This window comes from Macaca nemestrina, chromosome 5, assembly GCF_043159975.1.
Source record: "Macaca nemestrina isolate mMacNem1 chromosome 5, mMacNem.hap1, whole genome shotgun sequence".
NCBI lineage: Eukaryota > Metazoa > Chordata > Mammalia > Primates > Cercopithecidae > Macaca > Macaca nemestrina.
The window spans coordinates 101,755,599-101,781,705 of NC_092129.1; the positions used below are offsets into that span (position 1 = coordinate 101,755,599).

Genomic DNA, 26,107 nt, shown 5'->3' on the forward strand with positions numbered 1-26,107 from the left:
ATGGCTGGGTCATATGGTACATCTAGTTCTAGATCCTTGAGGAATCGCCATACTGTTTTCCAAAATGGTTGAACTAGTTTACAATCCCACCAACAGTGTAAAAGTGTTCCTATTTCTCCACATCCTCTCCAGCACCTGTTGTTTCCTGACTTTTTAATGATCGCCATTCTAACTGGTGTGAGATGGTATCTCATTGTGGTTTTGATTTGCATTTCTCTGATGGCCAGTGATGATGAGCATTTTTTCATGTGTCTGTTGGCTGTATGAATGTCTTCTTTTGAGAAATGTCTGTTCATATCCTTTGCCCACTTTTTGATGGGGTTGTTTGTTTTTTTCTTGTAAATTTGTTTGAGTTCTTTGTAGGTTCTGGATATTAGCCCTTTGTCAGATGAGTAGATTACAAAAATTTTCTCCCATTCTGTAGGTTGCCTGTTCACTCTGATGGTAGTTTCTTTTGCTGTGCAGAAGCTCTTTAGTTTAATTAGATCCCATTTGTCAATTTTGGCTTTTGCTGCCGTTGCTTTTGGTGTTTTAGACATGAAGTCTTTGCCCATGCCTATGTCCTGAATGGTACTACCTAGGTTTTCTTCTAGGGTTTTTATGGTATTAGGTCTAACATTTAAGTCTTTAATCCATCTTGAATTAATTTTCGTATAAGGAGTAAGGAAAGGATCCAGTTTCAGCTTTCTACTTATGGCTAGCCAATTTTCCCAGCACCATTTATTAAATAGGGAATCCTTTCCCCATTTCTTGTTTCTCTCAGGTTTGTCAAAGATCAGATGGCTGTAGATGTGTGGAATTATTTCTGAGGACTCTGTTCTGTTCCATTGGTCTATATCTCTGTTTTGGTACCAGTACCATGCTGTTTTGGTTACTGTAACCTTGTAGTATAGTTTGAAGTCAGGTAGCGTGATGCCTCCAGCTTTGTTCTTTTGACTTAGGATTGTCTTGGAGATGCGGGCTCTTTTTTGGTTCCATATGAACTTTAAAGCAGTTTTTTCCAATTCTGTGAAGAAACTCATTGGTATCTTGATGGGGATGGCATTGAATCTATAAATTACCTTGGGCAGTATGGCCATTTTCACGATATTGATTCTTCCTATCCATGAGCATGGTATGTTCTTCCATTTGTTTGTGTCCTCTTTTATTTCACTGAGCAGCGGTTTGTAGTTCTCCTTGAAGAGGTCCTTTACATCCCTTGTAAGTTGGATTCCTAGGTATTTTATTCTCTTTGAAGCAATTGTGAATGGAAGTTCATTCATGACTTGGCTCTCTGTTTGTCTGTTACTGGTGTATAAGAATGCTTGTGATTTTTGCACATTAATTTTGTATCCTGAGACTTTGCTGAAGTTGCTTATCAGCTTAAGGAGATTTTGGGCTGAGACAATGGGATTTTCTAAATATACAATCATGTTATCTGCAAAGAGGGACAATTTGACTTCTTCTTTTCCTAACTGAATACCCTTGATTTCTTTCTCTTGCCTGATTGCCCTAGCCAGAACTTCCAACACTATGTTGAATAGGAGTGGTGAGAGAGGGCATCCCTGTCTTGTGCCAGTTTTCAAAGGGAATTTTTCCAGTTTTTGCCCATTCAGTATGATATTGGCTGTGGGTTTGTCATAAATAGCTCTTATTATTTTGAGGTACATTCCATCAATACAGAATTTATTGAGAGTTTTTAGCATGAAGGGCTGTTGAATTTTGTCAAATGCCTTTTCTGCATCTATTGAGATAATCATGTGGTTCTTGTCTTTGGTTCTGTTTATATGCTGGATTACGTTTATTTATTTGTGAATATTGAACCAGCCTTGCATCCCAGGGATGAAGCCCACTTGATCATGGTGGATAAGCTTTTTGATGTGCTGCTGGATTCGGTTTGCCAGTATTTTATTGAGGATTTTTGCATCGATGTTCATCAGGGATATTGGTCTAAAATTCTCTTTTTTTGTTGTGTCTCTGCCAGGCTTTGGTATCAGGATGATGTTGGCCTCATAAAATGAGTTAGGGATGATTCCCTCTTTTTCTATTGATTGGAATAGTTTCAGAAGGAATGGTACCAGCTACTCCTTGTACCTCTGGTAGAATTCAGCTGTGAATCCATCTGGTCCTGGACTTTTTTTGGTTGGTAGGCTCTTAATTATTGCCTCAATTTCAGAGCCTGCTATTGGTCTATTCAGGGATTCAACTTCTTCCTGGTTTAGTCTTGGAAGAGTGTAAGTGTCCAGGAAATTATCCATTTGTTCTAGATTTTCTAGTTTATTTTCATAGAGGTGTTTATAGTATTCTCTGATGGTAGTTTGTATTTCTGTGGGGTTGGTGGTGATATCCCCTTTATCATTTTTTATTGCATCTATTTGATTCTTCTCTCTTTTCTTCTTTATTAGTCTTGCTAGTGGTCTGTCAAATTTGTTGATCTTTTCAAAAAACCAGCTCCTGGATTCATTGATATTTTAGAGGGTTTTTTGTGTCTCTATCTCCTTCAGTTCTGCTCTGATCTTAGTTATTTCTTGCCTTCTGCTAGCTTTTGAATGCGTTTGCTCTTGCTTCTCTAGTTCTTTTCATTGTGATTAACGTTAGACTGTCAATTTTAGATCTTTCCAGCTTTCTCTTGTGGGCATTTAGTGCTATAAATTTCCCTCTACACACTGCTTTAAATGTGTCCCAGAGATTCTGGTATGTTGTATCTTTGTTCTCATTGGTTTCAAAGAACATCTTTATTTCTGCCTTCATTTCATTATGTACCCAGTAGTCAGTCATTCAGGAGCAGGTTGTTCAGTTTCCATGTAGTTGAGCGGTTTTGATTGAGTTTCTTAGTCCTGAGTTCTAGTTTGATTGCACTGTTTTCTGAGAGACAGTTTGTTATAATTTCTGTTCTTGTACATTTGCTGAGGAGTGATTTACTTCCAATTATGTGGTCAATTTTGGAATAAGTGTGATGTGGTGCTGAGAAGAATGTATATTCTGTTGATTTGGGATGGAGAGTTCTATAGATGTCTATTAGGTCTGCTTGCTGCAGAGATGAGTTCAATTCCTGGATATCCTTGTTAACTTTCTGTCTCGTTGATCTGTCTAATGTTGACAGTGGAGTGTTGAAGTCTCCCATTATTATTGTATGGGAGTCTAAGTCTCTTTGTAAGTCTCTAAGGACTTGTTTTATGAATCTGGGTGCTCCTGTATTGGGTGCATATATATTTAGGATAGTTAGCTCTTCCTGTTGAATTGATCCCTTTACCATTATGTAATGGCCTTCTTTGTCTCTTTTGATCTTTGATGGTTTAAAGTCTGTTTTATCAGAGACTAGTATTGCAACCCCTGCTTTTTTTTGTTCTCCATTTCCTTGGTAGATCTTCCTCCATCCCTTTATTTTGAGCCTATGTATATCTCTGCATGTGAGATGGGTCTCCTGAATACAGCAGACTGATGGGTCTTGACTCTTTATCCAGTTTGCCAGTCTGTGTCTTTTAATTGGAGCATTTAGTCCATTTACATTTAAGGTTAATATTGTTATGTGTGAACTTGATCCTGCCATTATGATATTAACTGGTTATTTTGCTCGTTAGTTGATGCAGTTTCTTCCTAGCCTCGATGGTCTTTACATTTTGGCATGTTTTTGCAATGGCTGGTACCAGTTGTCCCTTTCCATATTTAGTGCTTCCTTCAGGGTCTCTTGTAACGCAGGCCTGGTGGTGACAAAATCTCTAAGCATTTGCTTATCTGTAAAGGATTTTATTTCTCCTTCACTTATGAAACTTAGTTTGGCTGGATATGAAATTCTGGGTTGAAAATTCTTTTCTTTAAGAATGTTGAATATTGGCCCCCACTCTCCTCTGGATTGTAGAGTTTCTGCCAAGAGATCTGCTGTTAGTCTGATGGGCTTCCCTTTGTGGGTAACCCAACCTTTCTCTCTGGCTGCCCTTAAGATTTTTTCCTTCATTTCAACTTTGGTGAATCTGGCAATTATGTGTCTTGGAGTTGCTGTTCTCAAGGAGTATCTTTGTGGCATTCTCTGTATTTCCTGGATTTGAATGTTGGCCTGCCCTACTAGGTTGGGGAAGTTCTCCTGGATGATATCCTGAAGAGTGTTTTCCAACTTGGTTCCATTTCCCCCCTCACTTTCAGGCATCCCAATCAGACGTAGATTTGGTCTTTTTACATAATCCCATACTTCTTGCAGGCTTTGTTCATTTCTTTTATTCTTTTTTCTTTTGTTTCTCTTCTCGCTTCATTTCATCCATTTGATCCTCAATTGCTGATACTCTTTCTTCCAGTTGATTGAGTTGGTTACTGAAGCTTGTGCATTTGTCACGTATTTCTCGTGTCATGGTTTTCATCTCTGTCATTTCGTTGATGACCTTCTCTGCATTAATTACTCTAGCTATCAATTCTTCCACTCTTTTTTCAAGATTTTTAGTTTCTCTGCGCTGGGTACATAATTCCTCCTTTAGCTCTGAGAAGTTTGATGGACTAAAGCCTTCTTCTCTCAACTCGTCAAAGTTATTCTCCGTCCAGCTTTGATTCGTTGCTGGCGATGAGCTGCGCTCCTTTGCCGGGGGAGATGCGCTCTTATTTTTTGAATTTCCAGCTTTTCTGCCCGCTTTTTCCCCATCTTTGTGGTTTTATCTGCCTCTGGTCTTTGATGATGGTGACGTACTGATGGGGTTTTGGTGTAGGTGTCCTTCCTGTTTGATAGTTTTCCTTCTAACAGTCAGGACCCTCAGCTGTAGGTCTGTTGGAGATTGCTTGAGGTCCACTCCAGACCCTGTTTGCCTGGGTATCAGCAGCAGAGGCTGCAGAAGGTAGAATATTGCTGAACAGCGAGTGTACTTGTCTGATTCTTACTTTGGAAGCTTCCTCTCAGGGGTGTACTCCACCCTGTGAGGTGTGGGGTGTCAGACTGCCCCTAGTGGGGGATGTCTCCCAGTTAGGCTACTCAGGGGTCAGGGACCCACTTGAGCAGGGAGTCTGTCCCTTCTCAGATCTCAACCTCCATGTTGGGAGATCCACTGCTCTCTTCAAAGCTGTCAGAGTCGTTTGCGTCTGCAGAAGTTTCTGCTGCTTTTTTGTTGTTGTTGTTGTTGTTGTTGTTTAGCTGTGCCCTGTCCTCAGAGGTGGAGTCTACAGAGACTGGCATGTTTCCTTGAGCTGCTGTGAGCTCCACACAGTTCGAGCTTCCCAGCATCTTTGTTTACCTACTTAAGCCTTAGCAATGGTGGGCGGCCCTCCCCCAGGCTCGCTGCTGCCTTGCAGTTAGATCACAGACTGCTGTGCTAGCAATGAGGGAGGCTCCGTGGGCATGGGACCCTCCCAGCCAGGTGTGGGATATAATCTCCTGGTGTGCCCGTTTGCTTAAAGCGCAGTATTGGGGTGGGAGTTACCCGATTTTTCAGGTGTTGTGTGTCTCAGTTCCCCTGGCTAGGAAAAGGGATTCCTTTCCCCCTTGCACTTCCCAGGTGAGGTGATGCCTCGCCCTGCTTCAGCTCTCGCTGGTCGGGCTGCAGCAGCTGACCAGCACTGATTTTCAGGCACTCCCTAGTGAGATGAGCCCAGTACCTCAGTTGAAAATGCAGAAATCACCGGTCTTCTGTGTCACTTGCGCTGGGAGTTGGAGACTGGAGCTGTTCCTATTAGGCCATCTTGCTCCACCCCCTTAATTTCTTAAGGTAGAAAGTTAGGTCACAAGTTAAAATCTGTTCTCTTTTTTGATATAAAGATTTACATCTACAGATCTCTTTAATAACTCACTGTTTTAGCTGCATCCCACAAGTTTTGTACGTTTTGTTTTTATTTTAATTCATCTCAAGGGAGTTTCTAAATTCTCTTATAATTTCTTCTTTGACTTATTAGTTATTTAAAATTGTGTTGTTTCAGAGGCAGGGTGACACAGTGTGAGTAAAACTTGACCAACCATTGTTGACTTTAAGACAGAAGGGACCAGCTAAGAAATGTGAATAGTGTACAGAAGCTCTAAAAGGCAAGACAATGGATTTCCTTTTAGAGCCTTCAGAAAGAAAGCAGCCTTCAGAAAGAAAGCAGCCTTGGTGACACCTTGATTTTAACCCAGTGACATTCATTTCAAACTTCTGACCTTCAGAACTGTTAGATAATAAATTTGTATTGCTTAAGAAAGTGTGTTGTTTACATATATTTTGAAATTTCCAAATTTTCTTCTATTATTGATTTCTAATTTCATTCCATGTGATCAGAGAACATACTTTTATCATTTCAATCCTTTCAGATTTATTAAGACTTGTTTTATGACCTAACATATGATATATCCTTAAGAATATTCCATGTGCACTTGAGAAAAAATTTGTATTCTGCTATTTAGTATTTATTAGATGCTTGTTATACTGTTGTTCAAGTCTTGTATTTTCTTGCTGATCTTTTCAATTGTTTTATCTATTATTGAAAGTGGGGCATTGAAGTCTCCAACTGTTATTGTGAGTTGTCTGTTTCTCTCTTAAATTCTGTTTTTGCTTTAAAAATTGGGGGCTCTGCTGTTAGGCACATATTTGTTTGTAATTATTATATTTTCTTGATGGATCATCTCTTTTATCATTATAAAATGTACTTTTTGGCTTTAGTAAAAATTTTTGTTTCAAAGTCTGTTTTGTCTGTATTGATTACTGTTTGCAGTAATCTGTTTCTATCCTTTTGCTTTCAGCTATTCATGTCTTTGAATCTAAGGCATATCTTTTACAGATAGCACAGTGTTAGGTCATAATTTTTTTTATTCTGCCAATCTCTGCTTTATTATTAAAGCATTAATTTACATTCAATATAATGAATGATAAGGTAAACTTTACATCTGCCATACATAATTTGTCTTCTACATATGTTTTGTGTCTGTTTTGTTCCTCTATCTCCATTAATTTTTTGTCTTACATAGATATTTTCTTATTTATCATTTTTATTTTCTTGTCATTCTTTTGCTGTATTTTTATTTTCTTGGTAGTTGCCCTAGGGATTAATATCACATAAAAATCTAGTTCAAATTAATAACAACGTAAATTCAATAATATTCAAAACTGGTTTTATGTAATCTTCTCTCCTATTTTGCCTTCTCCCCTTTCTGTTGCTATTATATTTATATAAATAACATCTTTATACATAAGGCACCCATGTATACAGATTTATAATTATTGGTTTTGCAGTTGTCTTTTTTTTTATTTTTTATTTTTTTATTTTTTTTTTGACGGAGTCTTTCTCTGTCGCCCAGGTTGGAGTGCCCTGGCGCAATCTCACTGCAAGCTCCGCTTCCCAGGTTCACGCCATTCTCCTGCCTCAGCCTCCCTAGTAGCTGGGACTACAGGCACCCACCACCATGCCCAGCTAATGTTTTGTGTTTTTAGTACGTATGTACTAAAGGTATTCTTGTGTTGTGATAAGTATGTGAAGATTGAATGAGCCGCTTACTAGTAATACTGATAATAGAATAATAGCAAGAGTAACTTCATATGAGATTGTTTGGGCGTTAGTGCATAGTTTGAATTTGATGCTCATCCTCATCACAAAATGGAGTAGACAGCTAGACTGGACGTAGCTAGAATAAATAGAAGTCCTAGGTTAAAGTTGATTGGGGGTTGGGTATGGGAAGAGGGGTTCATAGGAGAAGGACAATGGAAAAGGCTAAGGCTGGTGCGGTGATGTAGAGAATGGTAGTAGACGTTGAAGGTTTTAAAGATTCTTTGGTAGAGTTTTATTGTGTCGGCAAAGGGTTGTAATAGTCCGTAAGGGCCAACAATATTAGGTCCTTTGCGTAGTTGTATATAGCCTAGTAATTTTCGTTCAATGAGTGTGAGAAATGCTATGGCGGCTAGTGCAGGTATAATGAGGAGTAGAAGGTTTGTTGTGGACATGTTGTTAAGAAGAGGAGTTGAACCGCTGATTGTAAAGTTTTAAATTTTATGCAATTGCAGGGCTCTGCCATCTTAACAAACCCTGTTCTTGGGCTAAGTATATGATATTTTGTTAGATTGAGATTAGGTCATCTATGGAATGAGGGCACTTTATGAAGTGGGCCCTATTTCTCTTATCCTTTCATACAGGGAGAAATATAGAATAGATAGAAACCGACCTGGATTGCTCCGGTCTGAACTCAGATCACGTAGGACTTTAATCGTTGAACAAACGAACCCTTGATAGCTGCTGCACCATTAGGATGTCCTGATCCAACATCAAGGTCGTAAACCCTATTGTCAATATGGACTCTAGAATAGGATTGCACTGTTATCCCTAGGATAACTTGTTCCGTTCATCAAGTTATTGGATCAATTACAGATGTTGGCTCGCTTTGGCTTGTGTAGTCATAGCATGGGTTATTCGGAGGTTTAGTTATGCTCCGAGGTCACCCCAACCAAATCTTTAATGCAGATGTAGTGGTTTAAGGGTCCGTAGATTTGTATGATTTTGATTGCATTAATAAATTAAAGCTCCATAGGGTCTTCTCGTCTTATTATTTTATGTCCGCCTCTTCACTGGCAGGTCAATTTCACTGGTTGAAAGTAAGAGACAGCTGAACCCTCATGGTGCCATTCATGCAAGTCCCTATTTAAAGAACAAGTGATTATGCTACCTTTGCAGGGTCAGGGTACCGTGGCAGTTAAACATGTGTCACTTGGCAGACGGTGCCTATAATACTGGTAATGCTAGAGGTGATGTTTTTGGTAAACAGGCGGGGCTGAGTTTGCCGAGTTCCTTTTACTTTTTTTAACCTTTCCTTAAGGCATGCCTGTGTTGGATTAACAGTGTAGATAATACTGGCTTGTTTACATTTATTAATATGGGCTGTTAAGCATCGGTGAAGTTTTTTGGTCTGATTTAGGTTTATGCGGTGGAGAAAATATTCATGTTACTTATACTAACATTGTTGCTTCTATGAAATAATAGATTAATCCAGTGTGATGTGAGGAGTTCAGTAGGATGCTTGGGATTTTTCAGATGATTGATGTTGAGCTTGAACTCTTTCTTAATTGATGGCTGCTTTTGGGCCAACTATGGGAATTGAATTTTTTACTCTCTATACAAGGTTTTTTCCTAGTGTCTAAAGAGCTGTCCCTCTTTAGACTAACAATTAAATTTACAGGAGGATTAAGTGATTCTGCAGGTAAACTTAAGATTGAACTAAGATTCTATCTTGGATAACCAGCTATCACCAGGCTCGGTAGGCTTGTCACCTCTACCCATAAATCTTACCACTATTTTGCTACACAGACGGGTGCGCTCTTTTAGCTGTTTTTGGGTAGCTCGTCTGGTTTCGGGGAATTTGGCTTTAGTTCTCTTTGCGAAATTGTTTCTAGTTAATTCATTATACAGAAGATATGGGGTGAGTCTTTGCTATTTTATGCTTGGTTAATTTCTTTCATCTTTCCCTTACGGTACTGTGTCTATAGAACCAGGATAAAATTTCTATCGCCTATACTTTTGTATTGGTAAATGATTTAGTATATGTTAATTTGGTATTAGCGTTGATCAGATTTAGGGCTAGTGTTAGCTCAAGGCAGTCAAATGGTATTGAGATCTTCTGGGTGTAAGCCGGATGCTTTATGTTAAGCTATGCCTTGATTTATCCAAGTGCATTTTCCAGTACACTTACCGTGTTACGACTTATCTCCTCTATATAAATGTTAAGTGTGTTTAGTTAAGTAGTCCTTAAATATATTTGAGGAGAGTGACAGGCGGTGTGTGCGTGCTTTATGGCCTGATTCAATTAAGCACTCTATTCTTAATTTACTGCTAAATCCGCCTTGGACTCAGGCTTCATAAGAGTTATCATGGGGTTTTCTGGGGTAGAAAATGTAGCCCATTTTTTACCATCTCATAAGCTACACTTTGACCTAAAGTTTCTGCGAGGACATTTATGCTTACTTTGTGGCCTTTATTAGGGTTTGCTGAGGATAGCAGTATATAGGCTGAGCAAGAGATGGTGGGGTGGATCAGGGTTTATCGATTATAGAACAGGCTCCTCTAGAGGGATGTGAAGCACCGCCAAGTCCTTTGAGTTTTAAGCTGTTGCTTGTAGTATTCTGGTGAGTAGTTTTGTTGTTTTAACTATTGAAGTTTAAGGCTAAGCATAGTGGGGTATCTAATCCCAGTTTGGGTCTCAGCTATTGTGTGTTCAGAAATTTTAAAGCCACTTTCGTAGTTTATTTTACATCAGCTAAGGTTTTACAATTTAGATGGAGTTTAGCTTTATTGAACTAGATCTAAAACACTCTTTACGCCGGTCTCTATTAGCTTGGGTTAATCGTATGGCCGCGGTGGCTGGCACAAAATTAATCAATTCTGAATGTAGCATAGCTTAGTTAAACTTTCGTTTATTGCTAAAGGTTTGTCACTGCTGTCTCTCGTGGGGGTGTGGCAGAGCAAAGTGTTTTGAGCTGCGTTACGCGTGCTTGATACTTATTCCTTTTGATCGTGGTGATTTATAGGGTGTCTTCACTGGGACGGGGATGCTTGCATGTGTAATCTTGCCCAGAGTTAATAGAAAGGCTAGGACCAAACCTATCTGTTTATGGGGTGTGCAAACCCGTCTAGGCATTTTCAGTGTCTTGCTTTGGGTAAGTTAAGCTACATAAACAGGGGAGATAGGTAGCTGTGAAGTGCTACCTTTGGGGTTGTGATAATAAGGGTATGTATTTGGTAGTGGGTGAGTGTATGGGAAAAGGGAAATAGAGAAGAGAAAAAAAGGAAGAAATTGAAGTTGAGAGTGGTAAGGTAAAGTAGGTTTATATTAGTTGAGGGGTAGTAGTTGAAGTTGTGCATAGCTAAAAGATGAGAAAGTAGGCTCTGACTAAGTGGATTAAGGCTTTTGGTTTTGGGGTTTGGCAGAAGTGAGTTTTAGGGGAGAAAAGTCAGAGATGGGGGAGGGGGGATTTGGTAAAATTTTGTTATGATTTTATAGTGTGGCGAGGAATATGTTGCGTAGTTGGTTATTGGTATGTCCTACAAGCATGAATTAAATAACACCTTATGGTATTATGTGGGGCTGGAATATTGAACGTAGGTGCGATCAACAATGGTATGAACCAGGAATCAAAGACAGGTCCTGAGACATACGATGTGCCCGGACCAGCTTTCTGCGATGGGGTCGCGTGCAGACCCGAGAGAAAAAATACCAAATGCATGGAGAGCTCCCGTGACTGGTTAATAGGGTGATAGATCCGTGATCCATCGAGATGTCTTATTTAAGGGGAACGTGTGGGCGGTCTTAGTTTTATGGCCCTGAGGTAAGAACCAGATGCCGGATACAGTTCACTGCAGCTACCCCCATGAGTTATGGGCCCGGAGCGAGGAGAGTAGCACTCTTGTGCGGGATATTGATTTCACGGAGGATGGTGAGCAAGGGACACCTAAGTGAGGGGGATATCCGTGGTGATGGGGATTAATTTAACTGGAATGTGCTATGTCCGATGAACGATTTAATGTGCAATGTACAATGAGTGGACATTTAGGTTGGTTGATATCCTAAGGGGTATACTTGGGCTTTGGATGTTGGTGTTATGTACTATAGTTGGTTAGCTTATTAGAGTTCTTGCTTGTAAGTATGTTATTGGACGATTGTTAGCAAGTATGTAAGATTATGTGCTATGTACAGTTAAACATTTATAGTACTATATAATATTCATGTTGGCTAGCAGTAATGCACGATTTACATAAGGGTGTGCTAAAATAAATTAGTACTTAAGTTGCATTTAAAGCTTGCACCCCATAGAATACAGAAAGTAGTTCAAATTAGAATGCCAGTTTTGGGTGTTGGTAGTGAAGTTAAATACTTTCTTTCTGAATGGCCCTAGGGAGAAGTTTCCATTTCCGGTTTACAAGACTGGTGTATTAATTTGTACTACAAGGGCAGGTTCACTTGAGTAGATTGTTTTCAGTTAAGGAGGCTAGTGGTATTAAGATTAGAATTGTGGTGAAGTATATCATGGATGCTATCTGTCCAATAATCATGAAGGGCTGGTTTATCGGCTGACCTCCGATTCAAGTGAGAGTTAGTAAATTTGTGATTAGGAGTCAGAATAGGGATTAACTAAGTGGTCGGAATGTTATACTTTGTTGTTTGGATTTGTGGAGTATGGGTATGATTGTTAAGATGAGGATTGATAGGAGGAGTGCTAATACTCCCCCTAATTTATTAGGAATAGACAGTAAGATTGCATAAGCGAATAGGAAATACCACTCTGGCTTAATGTGTGGGGCAGTGCTTAGGGGGTTGGCTGGGGTGCAGTTATCTGGGTCACTTAAAAGGTCAGGTGAGAATAATACTAATGTTATTAAGGTGAGAAAGAGAAGGATTAGGCCTAAGATATCTTTGATTGTGTAGTAGGGATGAAAAGCAATTTTGTCGGAGTGAGAGAAAATACCGCAGGGGTTGTTTGATCCTGTTTCGTGTAGAAATAGTAGATGTAGAGTTGTGAGGTCTGTGATAATAAAAGGTAGGATAAAGTGAAGGGTGAAAAATCGTGTGAGAGTGGTATTGTCAATAGAATATCCACCTCAAACCCATTGGATGAGATTGGTTCCGATATATGGAATTGCTGATAGTAGATTTGTAATCACTGTAGCACCTCAGAATGATATTTGGTCCCATGGGAGTACGTATTTTTAGTAAAGACGGGGTTTCACCATGTTAGCCAGGATGGTCTCCATCCCCTGACCTCGTGATCTGCCTGCCTCAGCCTCCTAAAGTGCTGGGATTACAGGCGTGAGCCACCGTGCCCGGCAGCAGTTGTCTCTTAAATCAGATAGGAGAAAAATAAGGTTACAAATTTTTTAAAATACATTTATATTGTTATTTATATTTGTCTATGTAGTTACCATTATTGTTGTTCTTCATTTCTTCATGCGGATTTAAGTAACTCTTCATTGTCCTTTTATATCAGCTTGAAGAACTCATTTTAATATTACTTGTTAGTAGTGATTTTTCCTAGTTTCCGTTTGTTGTTTATATCTCTTGAATGTCTTAATATTTCCGTCCTTTTTGGAAAGATATCTTTGTGGGATATAAAATTCTTAGTTGACAGTCTTTTTCATTCGACAGTTTGAATAAGTCATCACACTCCATTCTGACCCCCATTATTTCTGGTAAGAAATCACCTATTAATCTTACTGAGGATTCCCTAAACATGATGATATATTTTTCTCTTGCTGTTTTCAAGAATCACTGTGTCTTTGTTTTAAAAGTTTAATTATGATGTAGCCAGGAATTGATCTCTTTGAGTTTATCCTTCTTGGAATTCATTGAGCTTCTTGGGTGTGTAGATTATATTTGTCATCAAATTTTGGGGGTGGAGGATTATACCATTATTTTCTCAAACATTCTTCCTCCTCTTCATCTCTCTGCTTACATTCTGGAATTCCCATGATGTGTTTGGTATGCTCAACACTGTCTCACAGATCCTGTTCAATGCCTCAGCATAGCTCTCTTAATTTTTTTCATTTTTAATTGTTTGTGTTTTTCAGGCTTGATATTCACAATTGACCTATTTATAAGTTCATTGATTATTTTGCCAGTTCACATATGCTTTTCAACTTCTCAGCCAAATTTTTTATTTGAATTACTGTTATTTTCAATGTCATCATTTCTACTTTATTTATGTTCATTTCTTTATTGTTATTCTCTATTTAGTGAGACATCAATTTGCATACTTTCTTTTTTTTCTTTCAACAGTTTCCTTTGGTTCTTGAACATATTTAAGATACTTGATTTAAAATTTTTTGGCTACTAAGTCCAACATCCGAGCTTCTTGGAGAAAGTTTCTATTCAGTGTTTCTTTACTAGTATTTGCCATTCTTTTTTGTTTTCTTGCACTTGTAGTTTTTGGTTGAAAACTGGACATTTAAAATAATATAATGTTGAAACACTAGAAATCTTATCTCCTTTTCCCTGAGAGTTTTTTCTTACTGCTGTTTATTGTTGTTGCTTCTGTCTTATCTAGTTGATTTCCTGAACTCATTCTGTGAAGTCTATACTACCTTTGCCATGTGGACAGTGAAGCCTCCAGTCAGGCTAGTGGTCAGTGAGTGATTGCACAAAAATTTCCCTAAATTTTTAAGTATCTGGAATCAACAAATCTTCTATCCTTTGGCAAATGATTGAGTGCGTGTTTTGGGGAATACCTTCAACATTCAGGCAGGCAGTCACAACTCTGCCTTGGCTTTCACTTCTTGCTTATATGATACCTCAGACCTCAGGTCAGAAAGAGCTGAGAGGTTAGGACTTTTTCCGATTTTTTTCTGGACATGTGCAGAAAAAAAACATGTGCAACTTTTCAGATTCCCAGGAATAGTCAGACCTGATCAAAGCCCCCTGTGGACATCTCATTTCCCAACTTTTCCTTATAAATATTTTGGTCAGTTTCTTGCTTGCTCCAACTCATATCACTGCCTTAGGTAGCTGCAACATAATGCAATTGTCGCTGATTATTTTTGACACATGCTCCCAGGGAAATGCACAATTTACACTGAGAAAGGACAAATTTTTAGAGTTGGGGTTTCCAAGGAACAACCAGACGAGTCAAATAGTGACAATTTTCTGAGACTGATGTTTGTATTAGTTAATTTTCATATTGCTGATAAAGACATACCCAAGACCGGGTAATTTACAAAAGAAAGAAGTTTCACTGGACTCACAGTTCCACATGGCTGGGGAGACCTCACTATCATGGTGGAAGGCAAGGAGGAGCAAGTCACATCCTACATGGATGGTGTCAGGCAGACAAAGAGAGTTGTTCAGAGAAACCCTCATTTTTAAAACCATCAAATCTCATGAGACCCATTCACTGTCATGAGAACAGCACAGAAAAGACCCACAGCCCATGATTCAATCATTTCCCACAGCATCCCTCCAACAACACGTGAAAATTATGGGAGCTACAAGAGGAGATTCAGGTGAGGACAAGGAGCGAAACCATATCAATGTTTTTGGGGAGCTCCAGACCAGTGCTCTGTCCCTCCAGTGGCTGCTAGACTACTGTTTTTCAAAGTTATTATGGTTGAGGGACTCTTGGTTTTCAAAGCTATGTCACAGAGTTGGAGAAAGAGTGATAGGAATAGGATAAGTGCAAACATCCAAAGGTAATGTTTTTACCCAGATCCAACTTAAAAAGAAAAAGAAAAAGAAAAAAACCTCTCCTTGTATTGTTGCAAGTGTTTAACTAATTTATAGGGTACTGAAAAAATTGATTCTGACAAGTTTTGTGAGTATTTCGCTTGCTTTACCATGGAGAATTTCTTTGTGAAGGTCCTTACTCCACCATTTCCATTGATGTGATTTTCCTACTCTATTCCCTATTGCCTTGAAAGAGAATATTTATGACCTAAAATAATCATTCAAAAAAATGCTGACCATGAATCTTTTCAGTTATTTGCAAATAATTAAATGATTTACATATTCATTTAATATCTGTAACTGTATTACTCTTTTCTACTAAGTTGTTCTTCTTTTTCTATATAAAATGTAGGTTTTCTTTTTCTCTCTGTAGCCCTCTATATATAGCTAAGTATGATAACAAGCACAACAAGGATTTACAGCATTTGCTTTACACCAGGTACCATCTAAAACACTACACAAATATTAACTCAAAAGAACCTATCACATAAGTGTTGTTATCCTTGCTGTAGACATGAAAAAATCCAGGCACAGCAAAGTTAAAGTTAAATAATGCACCCAAGGTCAGATAGTTAGTAATAGGCAAAGCTGGGTCTTAAACCACAGCAGCCTTAGCGCTTAGGTCTTAACCAGGGCACTATACTAATAACAAATTAACCAGTCTTAATGTTGATGATTACATTTTTTAAAAATGCAATGCTATTAATTTTTGTTAGTTTTAGAGCTACAACTTTTGCTGAACAAAAGAAAATATATACCTATTTGTTGTCTTCCACATCACAAACATATAAAAATGTTCACTATGGAAAATGTCATGAAAGACTAACATTAGCCAACTGATGTTACCTAAGAGGTGATAGTGTTAGTTAATATGGTAGCAAGCATATATTATATAGATTTTTTAAAACAATAAGAAGTCAAAGGTACAGATTCAAACCTTGGCATTTGAATCTTGAATCTATTCCAAATCTTTTCACTCTATAAAGATGTATAGTGCCAGACCTATTCTGAAGCTGTGTGTAAAATTCTACATGCTGCAACGAGATTAATATTTTTTAAAGAGTGATTTTATAGAAAGTTGGCACCAGAAAATAAGGTTCTGTTTCATTATTTTGACATATAAAAGTTTATGGAGGTCACAATGTATTCTTTTTTGGAAAAAAAATCATTAGCACATGGTGAAATATACAATTTGTTGGCAAAGCCACAGTAGCACTTTTTCTGTGTAAATTTCTCACAGTCCATCCAAAATGTATTTGAGATGACTTCTAAATAGAGCTGATGAATAGATTAACACGAACAACATTCTTCATGCCAATCTTTAAGTTTCTAGTTCTCAAATAACATCACTGATCATTTAGTCTCATAGGGCCTGCTTTATTGTTGAAATTCCTCTATACATGCTTTGCAATCAACACTTCCCTTTCAAAGACCTTGTTCTACCTTCTTTATTAAAACACCCCCTGTGTGACAGCTCACCAAGCACCTTTCTACCTCCCAAGCCTGATCTCTTTAGGAGAGGTGCCACTGTGCTTTTCTTCCGCCATTGATACTAACGACATAATGGAGGTGTTGATGTTTTTCAAACACTAAAATTCAGCGAGTCTTGAAATAACTGACCTACAGTTGATTTGGGCCAACTAAGTAATTTGCAGCTTGCCTCTCTAGATTGGTGTTAACTCACTGTAAACTTCAAAGTTCTTTTGGGTACAGAGGGAAACCTGGAAAAATATTTGCATTTATAAGTTAAGTCAAAATGTGTACTCCCAGAGCCCCTCCCTTTGAGGAAGCCCAGAAGTTTTAACATAAACTTTATTTATACGCAAGAGTTATTACAAATTATACCTGAAAAGGACTTTATCATTTAGCTCAAGCTCTACTGACAAATGAGGAACCTGAAACCCAGGGAGATGATTAACTTGCTCAAGTTGACACAATTCAGTCACACTTGAAATATGGCTGCCTAGGCTGGCTTCCTAGGACATATTTTAGAGCCACAACAGTAAGTGTCCAGGTCCAACCTAGAGAGTGATGGTAGTGCCACTGGAAGATGGCATTCCTATGATGATGATGGAAAAAAGGCCAAGTTCAAAGCCAGAGACGCATTGCAGTTATTCATATTACAGCAGGAAATTTAGGATAGTGAGCAATGTCAGGGTTTTGAAGACCTATTTGTAGGGAGGCTGTAGCTGTGTGGTTGGGGGAAAGCCTCATGATTTAAAGGAGTTATGTGGAACTCAACTTTGTAGAGTTACTTATACATATGTGACCCATTCTGGACATTTCCTTTTAGGAAACTGTGTTTTTCATTAAATCTCAGAAGGAACCAGTATTTGGGAAAGGTCGGTCTTGATCCCCCCAGAAACATCACCAATCAGTGATGCAATCCTAGGTTTATCAACAAGTCTCCTCAACTTTGGCTGCTAATGGAAAACTTCAACTCATAACTGTGTTGTTGGTCTCACCCTTGGTGTTTTCTAGCCATATTCTGTGTTGTAGTCAATGGCTGTATCTCATAAGCACTAAATATGTGAGACAGATAATGTCTTAGCATTGCCGTTGTCCTTGGAAATCCATGCAGCACTCATATCTGGCCTCCTCAGCTGGTTATATCTTCTTTCCTTCACTTACTTCCCCTTTCTCCAAAGGTCAATATGATAATATATGTATACTTTCTGGCTCTGGGATGTGAGCATCAGTTGTCATGATAAGGTAGAAGAAAGAATGGAGTTTGTCTATTGGTAGGAAGCAAGAACTACTCATCTGCTGGACTGATAGCCTCGCAATAAAATAAGAGTGAACAAGTAACACTGGCTATCATCAGAAATAGTGAAGACCATGCAGTGTAACTACAGAGCTATCCTCTGTAGTAAATGCCCTCATCTATTCAGAGCTCCCTTCCCTACACATGTGTGTTTTGTTACTTCATACCACTCAAAGGGAAGATAGCATGGTACCTTTACCTGCGCCAATGGAAAGGCAATGAACACTACTACTGAGATAGCCTTCCACCAATTTCTGTCTTCCTCAAGGCTGATGAGTTTCCTTCAAAAGAAAATATTTATTATGTGTAGCCTTAACAGCTCAGTAGAGTTATTGTACTGGAGTTAATGAACATCTTTTTATTGTCTCTAACAGGAAACAACTACTTGCCTTCAGCATGATGTGTACGCAACAGTAAAAGAATGGACAGAAAAACCTGTGCATATCCAGCTCTGTGAGTTTCAGCAAATTATTTAGCATCTCTGAGCTTCAATTCCCTCATCTGTAACATAGAGAAAATAAGAGTCTATTGTGAAAAATTATTATATGGATTAAATAAAATGTTATTTGGTTATATGAAATGTTAATTATAATTACAATCTGATATATATTGAGTGATTAATATATGATCATCCAGCTCCTTCCCAGTGGTAAAATAAACAACACTGTTCCTTCTCAACCATGAGGAGAATAAGAAGAAAGGGGAAAAGAAGGGAGGAGTTTATTCCCTTTAAGGATAACTTATTTCTATTATTTAAGGATATTGTAATTCCTCTGCCCTGGCAGCCTGAATGTAGATTGAAAATACTGAAACTCCTTCACCCAACATGCATCAAGAAGATGAACTTCGGGAAATAAAGAAGTGCTATATATTGTCATTATAGGAAACTATGGTAGTAGGAATACTAGTAGAGTTACCAACTAAACAGTGGAGTATAATCAAATATCTGTTCCATAACTCAACTAAACATGACCATTTAGTACATTTGTGCCAAATATGAATCAGGAGATAGGTGTTTATTTACCAGCATATCTCCTTACAGAAAAGCAAAAAATGTTCCCACATAACTAGAGATTCAACTTGTCTCACTTCCTATTTTGATAAGATATTGAACTATTTCTTTATAAAACTCCTTATGGGCTATTCAAGATTTTTCATGGATTTTTAAATCCTTTTTAATTAAAACAAAATCCACCAGAAGTAATGAAGAGGGAAGCAAAAAAAAAAAATCATTTCATTACATAATGATTTTTATAGTCTATTCTCTAGGACATATTATTATATGGAATCAAGATTTTACATATCCATAACTGTTATTCACACTCTATTTGGTCATAACTGTTTTATTAAAAAATTAATTCATCTTATTTGTAAATTTGTTTTCAAGAGTATTTATCTCAAGTTACTTTTCCACAGGGTAAAAGTCTGAGATTTCTTCACTGAGATAACTCTTCAAAACAGAACTTCTGTTGTTATTTTTTACTTTTAGTAAAAAATGTTTTACTTCATTTAATGCAGTATATACTTACATTTAATGTGGTACTTTTTGCCACATTAAATATGCTTAGCTTGTTGTCAGACTCAGAGATCAGAAAGGATGCATAACATTCCCCGAAAAGACTGTGGCCAGCACCTAACCAAGAGTGGTCAATGGCAGCAAGCCCAGGAGGGAGCAGGCAGAGCACACCCATGCTGCAGTGGCCAGGTCAGCCTTACCCCAGTGTGACTCTTTATAGATGGTCACAGTCCTCCTGGAAATGACTTCCCATGACCTGCTGTTGGCTACAATACAAGGAGTCAGATAAATGATCAGAGCTGATGACTAAGCCCAGCAGGACCAGGCTTAGCCCAGACATCCATATTCAGGCAGACACTGGTACAGGAAAAACACACAAAATAGCACCATCAAAGTTCACTTCCTTCTATGCTAGCGTGGTTTAATGCTTATGGGCCAGATAGAGCATTGCCCACACTCTGAATCACAGACCGTATTATAGAGAGTTTATGAAGATCTTATGAAGGTTAAATAATTTTTCAAAGCTTTATGAACTTTAACAGTAGAAATGCCAGTTTGCTTATTGTTGTTAATCTTGAAAATCTGAAAAAAATCTGAAAAAGAAGCATTTTTTTTTAACAAATGTTGATGGCAGGTTTTCCGAATTCCTACACTGTTCATGATTCATCTTGTTTTCTATATTCCAACTGTGAACTACAGTAAAACAACAACCACAGTCAGTGAAAATATGATAGTACATAATGAGTATTACTTTGATTTCATGGCAAAGCAAAAAGAGCCAGGAGCTACAATCAAATCCCATTACACAATTAATTTTGAGACAAAACAATTTATCTAAAAAATTTTAAATTTCATGTGTTTTAGTCAGTTTTAATATAAGATTTCAAAATTTTCAATGGCTTGATGTTTACTCTTGTATATTTCTTAACAAGCCTTATGAATTACCAATCTAATAACCAAGAAAAGTATAAACTTTTACAGTTTTCCAGGTTCAATGAGAATACCTTAAAGAGCTAGCCAGGGGACAAAAGACATGGATGTCCCTACTTCAGTAAACCTCAGTTGAATGCTTGAGATGTGCAAAACTCCATCTGGGCTTTCTAGAGAGACAGGCGTAAATTGGTTTCTTCACTTGAAGGAATTTGTATTTAGTGGTGAAAACAAGGCAACAAGTAAATAATGCCAACTTAAAGCTGATTACGTCAAAAGCCACGGGAAGGGTACTATGCTTCTGCGTATGCAAAATGCTCTCGGATCAAAGGAGACCAGTGATCTAAAAGGCTCTGCCCTGCCGAAAGCTCTGACTTCACTACTTCCAGAATCTCCCAAGATGTGGAAAAATATTCGGAATTAAGGTGGAAGTGTTAGAGAGTACCTTTACTCTAAATTGCTCAGTTGACTCACAAGTTCTTATAGATCCCATGTGACCCTAAACAATTGTGTTATGCATGTTTCCTGATCAATTTTATTGACCTCTGATAGACTAGTAAAAATAAATGGGAAAATCTGTCACAGAACAGGATGCTTGGAAAATACTTCCATAATAACCTTTAATTGCTAGAATGGAGGCTAGTCTACTTACAAAATAAATGGAGAACCAAGGAAATCACCTGTGTGGTTCAGGCAAAAATGACAAACTGGCTGGTTGGAAGTGGAAGGGAACCCCGATTTGTAGTATTTGCTATTTTTCAAAGTGTTAATATTAATAGATCTACCATGACCACTTTCAAGCTACCAACACGAATTCACTGAACATGGGGTTGGGATGAGCTATGCATAGCACATTATTATTCAATATTTCCACCTATAGATACAATAGACATAAATAACCACAAGACCATATACAATAAAATGTAGTAAAGTAATCAGGAAATAATGGGTTTTTGGTATTTACTACCTCTGTTTTAAATATAATTTATTTAATCATCAGTTGCTATTGTTTAATTTTTAATAATGGCTGTTTGATAACCAGCTTACAATATTCCTGGGAATTTAACAATCATCTCTCACGAGCCAGCACACATAGACTTCAGCACACCACTGCTGTTAGCTGTCAGACACCATGTGCTTCAGGCAGGTGACCTTGGTGTTAGATGCATTTCCTGTCCTAATAGAGGGTGCAGTCTAGTGAGGCAGACAGATGAAAGACAAAGATTATTTAATTCGCAATAGCAACAAATATTATAAAAGGGAAATAATGGGAAGTCCGGCCTTTTGTTGGGGTATGAGTGTGAGGAAATGTTAGGGAAAATGACATCCCTGAGGGAGGGAGTGATTTAAACTCACTGATTTAAACTGAGGCCTGAAGGATGAATAAGAGGCTAAGGCCAAGACTAAGATAAATGAAAAAAAAAAAAAAAAAAAGCTTTCCAGAGGAGGGAAGGTCTGACCAAATAATCCTGTATATGGATAGCAGTGACCAAGGGAGAGAGCAGCAAGCTAGCTGAGATGGTTAATGGGCAGACCATGCATAACCTCTTACATCCTCTTTAGCATTTGATTCTTTCCTAAGATAATGAGCAAGCCTTGCAAGATTTAAATAATAGTAAGCAGTTGACAAGTTTATATTCGTGTGTAAGATTACTTGGTCCACTGGGGAAAGAATGGAACAATTATGAAAATAGAGAACTTCATTAGGAAGTTATTGCAGTATCTGAGATGCGAGAGTGTAGTGGCTTGGATTAAGCTATTGTCAATGGAGAACAAGAAATAAATGAAAGATGTGTTTTGAAGACAGGACTGAAAGACTCGTCATGGAGAAGAAAGCTCATGGTCACCAATATCCATGTTTCTTCTCCCTTTCTTAGGCACATAACTAAACTACATTTTCCAGCCTTCTTTGAAGTTAGGTGGGGCCATGTGACTGAGTTCTGATCAGTGGTATATTTGTATGAATGTTATGCCCAATACATCCAGGCAAGTTCCATAGAAATTTCCCACATGCAATCCCTTCATTATTTTATCCCTCCCACAGTAACCTCAGAGGCCACATGCTGAACATGGCCTATCCACAGTGTAGAAGAAGCCTTGGATGCTGAGCCACTGTTCTGACAACCAACCAGTTTATAGAAGAGAGCTACATAAGTAATAAGTCCATTTTATTGTGTTAAGCCACAGAAATTTGCATGGGCTCAGGGTAAAGGGTTGATTTTGAGACTTCTATTGGCTTGTAGGCAACTGCCATCCCACTGTGTACTCACATGACCTCTTCTTTGCATGTGGAGAGAGGGAGACCAAGCTCTCTGGTGATGCTTTTTGCAAGGGCACTAATCCCATGATGAGAGCCCCACCTTCATGACCCCATCCAACCTTAATTACTCCCCAGAGGCCTCATTTCCACACATCATATTGGTGGTTAAGGCTTTAACATATGAATCTGGAAGGGACATAAACATTCAATCTATAACAACAGGCAACTAAAGCTCTTGGAGAAGGAAGTCAGCTATGCTGAAAGCTGAGAAGTAGTTTAAAAACATGAGTACTAAAATTGTCCATTGGAATTGACAGCACAGGGTCATTAGAAACTATAGTAAAAGCAACTTTAGTAAAGTAGTGGGAATGGAAACCAACTTAGGGTTTATTGGGAAACAAATATTGTATGAAGATGTGGAGAAGTTTGGCTGTAAGAAGAGAGAGGAGAGGTACCTGGAATGGTTATGGAGCCTGTGGAGGATTTGGGGTTTTGGTTATTTTTTGCATGGTATAGAATGTTTCAACACTCCAGTAGTGAGGAGAAGATAGGAAACATGGGATTTCCCTGGGAATATGCATAAACATCAGTGAACATGAACATTTTATACGACTAAGCTGAGCAGAATGTCTTACCTTAGACAAAGCCCAAGAGAAAAAATAAGAAATAAATTCCTTAAGTATTTTGCCAGGGAATGAGAGTCCTGAAAAAATCGCTAGAGGACCTGCTACTTTTCAAAGAATATTTTCCTTAAAACATTTTATGATTTTAGTCACATTTGAACTTTTCAGGAAAAGTTGTTGCTGGAAATCATAAAGCACTAGTCAGTGGTAAATTTAGATGTGCTCGCAATCTCTGAGTAATTGCGGTATAAGCCATCATCCTGATTGTTTGTACTCCCTCTTGGATTTTTGTTTTGTTTTGTTTTTGGTTCATGGGGTCAACTTAAAATCCAAATTTATATTTCTTCTCATCAAAATTGCTATATATGCCCACTAGTCCAGTGAAAACACTTTAAAAATTACATTTAAGAGAACCTGTGGTTGTAGACTGTAGGAGTTCAAGGCAGTATTAAGTCAAAGGAATTTTCATATCCATAAAAGATGGTTTGCTAAAGCCCTGCTAGTATTGCCACAAGAAAGAAAGCAACATGTTATACCATATCCATTTTATATTTAGATATTAAAATCCCTTCTTGTTCATCCCTTTAAATCTCTCACCCACCATATATTAAGGGTTGTCACATTCTGTGTCATTGTCTTTCCTTTTTTGCTTTCACTATCATGACCCCTGTTCAGGCTTCCACTGCCTCTCACCTGACTCGATACTATGTCCTGAATTGTTCTCTAATACAGAAAACATTCTGAGTAGTGTGTGCATGATAGGGTGCTTAGTGTTGTTTACCATGTGAGCCCTACTTCTCTGGGTGACTTAAAATCTTTGCCAAACTCCTCCAACAAATCTGCTGTAAGACATCATCTCTTCAGATTAATTATTTGCACAACAATGTTAGGATGTACAACAGTGGCATGTGTTTGTTGTCTATGTATTTTTTAAACTTAACTGAGGAAAACCAGATCTGCTGTTGAAGGAGCTCCTGGCTGGCAATTTCAGGCATGAGAAATTGCTGCAGCAAAAGTTAAGAGATGTGACTAACATTTCAAGTTATATCAAGAAGAAGGTAGTCATCACTCAATCAAATAATTCGTTCTTTGGAAAATAACCTGAATTATTGATCCTTGATATTGCTAGGATTACTATATTTAAGACTATATTTTTTATTTATGCAATTTACAAAGCTCAACTTTACATTTTTTATATATGCAATTTACAAAGCTCAAATTTAAGAATTGCTACCCTCCATTTACTGACACTGTTGGTGAGGTTATGTTCACTGTTCTTTCTATTGATCTATAACAAATCACATGAACTTTGTGCTTTAAACAAACAAAAATTCCCTCTCTGTGGGTTAGCTGGGCTGAGATGAGTGGTTCTTCTGCTCCATATGGTGTTGACTGAGGCTGCTCATGCAGCTGCTTACATTTAGAAGCTCATCTGGGCTGGGTAATCTGCCTCACTAATATGTCCAGGACTTTGGTGCTGATTATCAGGTGGAGTGTTCATTATTTCTCCATTTGGCTTCTCTCTCTAAATAGTTTCTCATTATTCATTAAGAAGTTCAAACTTCTTACAAGATAGAAGCCATTCAAATGAGAAAAAGGAAAAGCCATCTGGTCTCTTAAGGTCTATGTCCAGAAGTAGCACAGAGTCACTTTTGCTGCATTGTATTGATCAAGGCCAGCCCAGATGCAAGGGGAGAGAGGAGAGTCTCCACCTCTTGAAAGAAGTGTCGTGTACGAACAGGCATAAGAGACACAAAGTTGGTGGCCTTCTTTGTAGATCGTCTACTACATCTACTATTAGACCTTAAGCTTATAAAACTCCAGTTAATTCCTCCACTAGGCTTGAATATTTTAGTGACTTAATGAAGAGTATGAGACCAAATTCTACTTGAAAATGGATTATCTATCATGACTCAATAAAGAGAAAACTTGCTATATATCCTTTGACTTGACAAGAGATGCTCAGCCATCATGAGATTGTCACTGAAGTCCTCTCAATGCCAACCCATTTGTTAAGAGCATGAAACCTTTCTTTGTTGTGGTGGGCAATAAGTAAAGCATTGTTTTATAAGCCTTTTGAATTGAGTAGAATTTTTTTACAGTAAGACATAGCACCAACAAATATAAATATTCTCTTATCTTTAAAGGATAGTCAACTGGAAAATTCTATGAGTCTGTTATTCTAAAACATTGTATAAATATTACTCAGGATTGCTTTCCAGATTCAAGTTCAGATATTTTAGATAATGACTTTTTTTCCCTGCCTACTTTTAGTTTGACTTCAAACAATTGGAAATCTTTTAAAGACAGAGAGTTATCTTATGCAATAAAGAATGGACATTGTGTCAATATCTCCTGTAAGGAAGAAAAACAGATTAATTAGTTGTCTATGTAATTTTCTCATGACTGGGTTTTATAAATTTTTTTTTTCCGAATATTACAAGACTTAGCCAAGTCTGTAACAATGAAGGAAAATGTTTGAGTGTGAGAACTTCTATCAGCGCTTGGGATTTTAAAACCGTCTGAGAAGTTAAGATAGATTTTGAAAGATACAAGGAGTAAATACTTTCACAATTAACTCAGTGGGATTTGGGTGATTACAGAAGATAATTTTGTGTGGTGAGGAAGTGGATTCCTCCTGAACCTCTTCCCTACACCATATAAAAAGCATGAAATAATTCAGCTCCTGCAGACAAGGTGGTTACAAATTATCGAAAATCTACTCTGAACCAACTGCTGTACTGAGTGCCTTATGTACATGACCTCCTGGTAATTCATGGGCTATTCCTCCATTTTACAGATAAGGAAATTAAGGCTCAGTGAGGTCAATTGTCATGCCTGAGTACCTTTTAGCAAGAGTCAAAGCTCAGATTTGGCTTATGTGTTCCTAGCTCTAAATCCA

The 26,107-nt window shown here is 37.9% G+C and overlaps 1 long non-coding RNA gene across 1 annotated transcript in view; it reads left to right on the top strand.

Moving 5' to 3' along the window:
- Positions 1-5,868: 5,868 nt before the first annotated feature.
- The window catches only part of LOC139363161 (uncharacterized), a 63,280-nt gene continuing 43,041 nt past the window's right edge, over positions 5,869-26,107 (top strand). Inside the window, exons 1-2 of the long non-coding RNA XR_011623094.1 lie at positions 5,869-5,971; positions 15,486-15,605. This is a non-coding gene — a long non-coding RNA (uncharacterized lncRNA). The remainder of the gene's footprint in view (positions 5,972-15,485; positions 15,606-26,107) is intronic.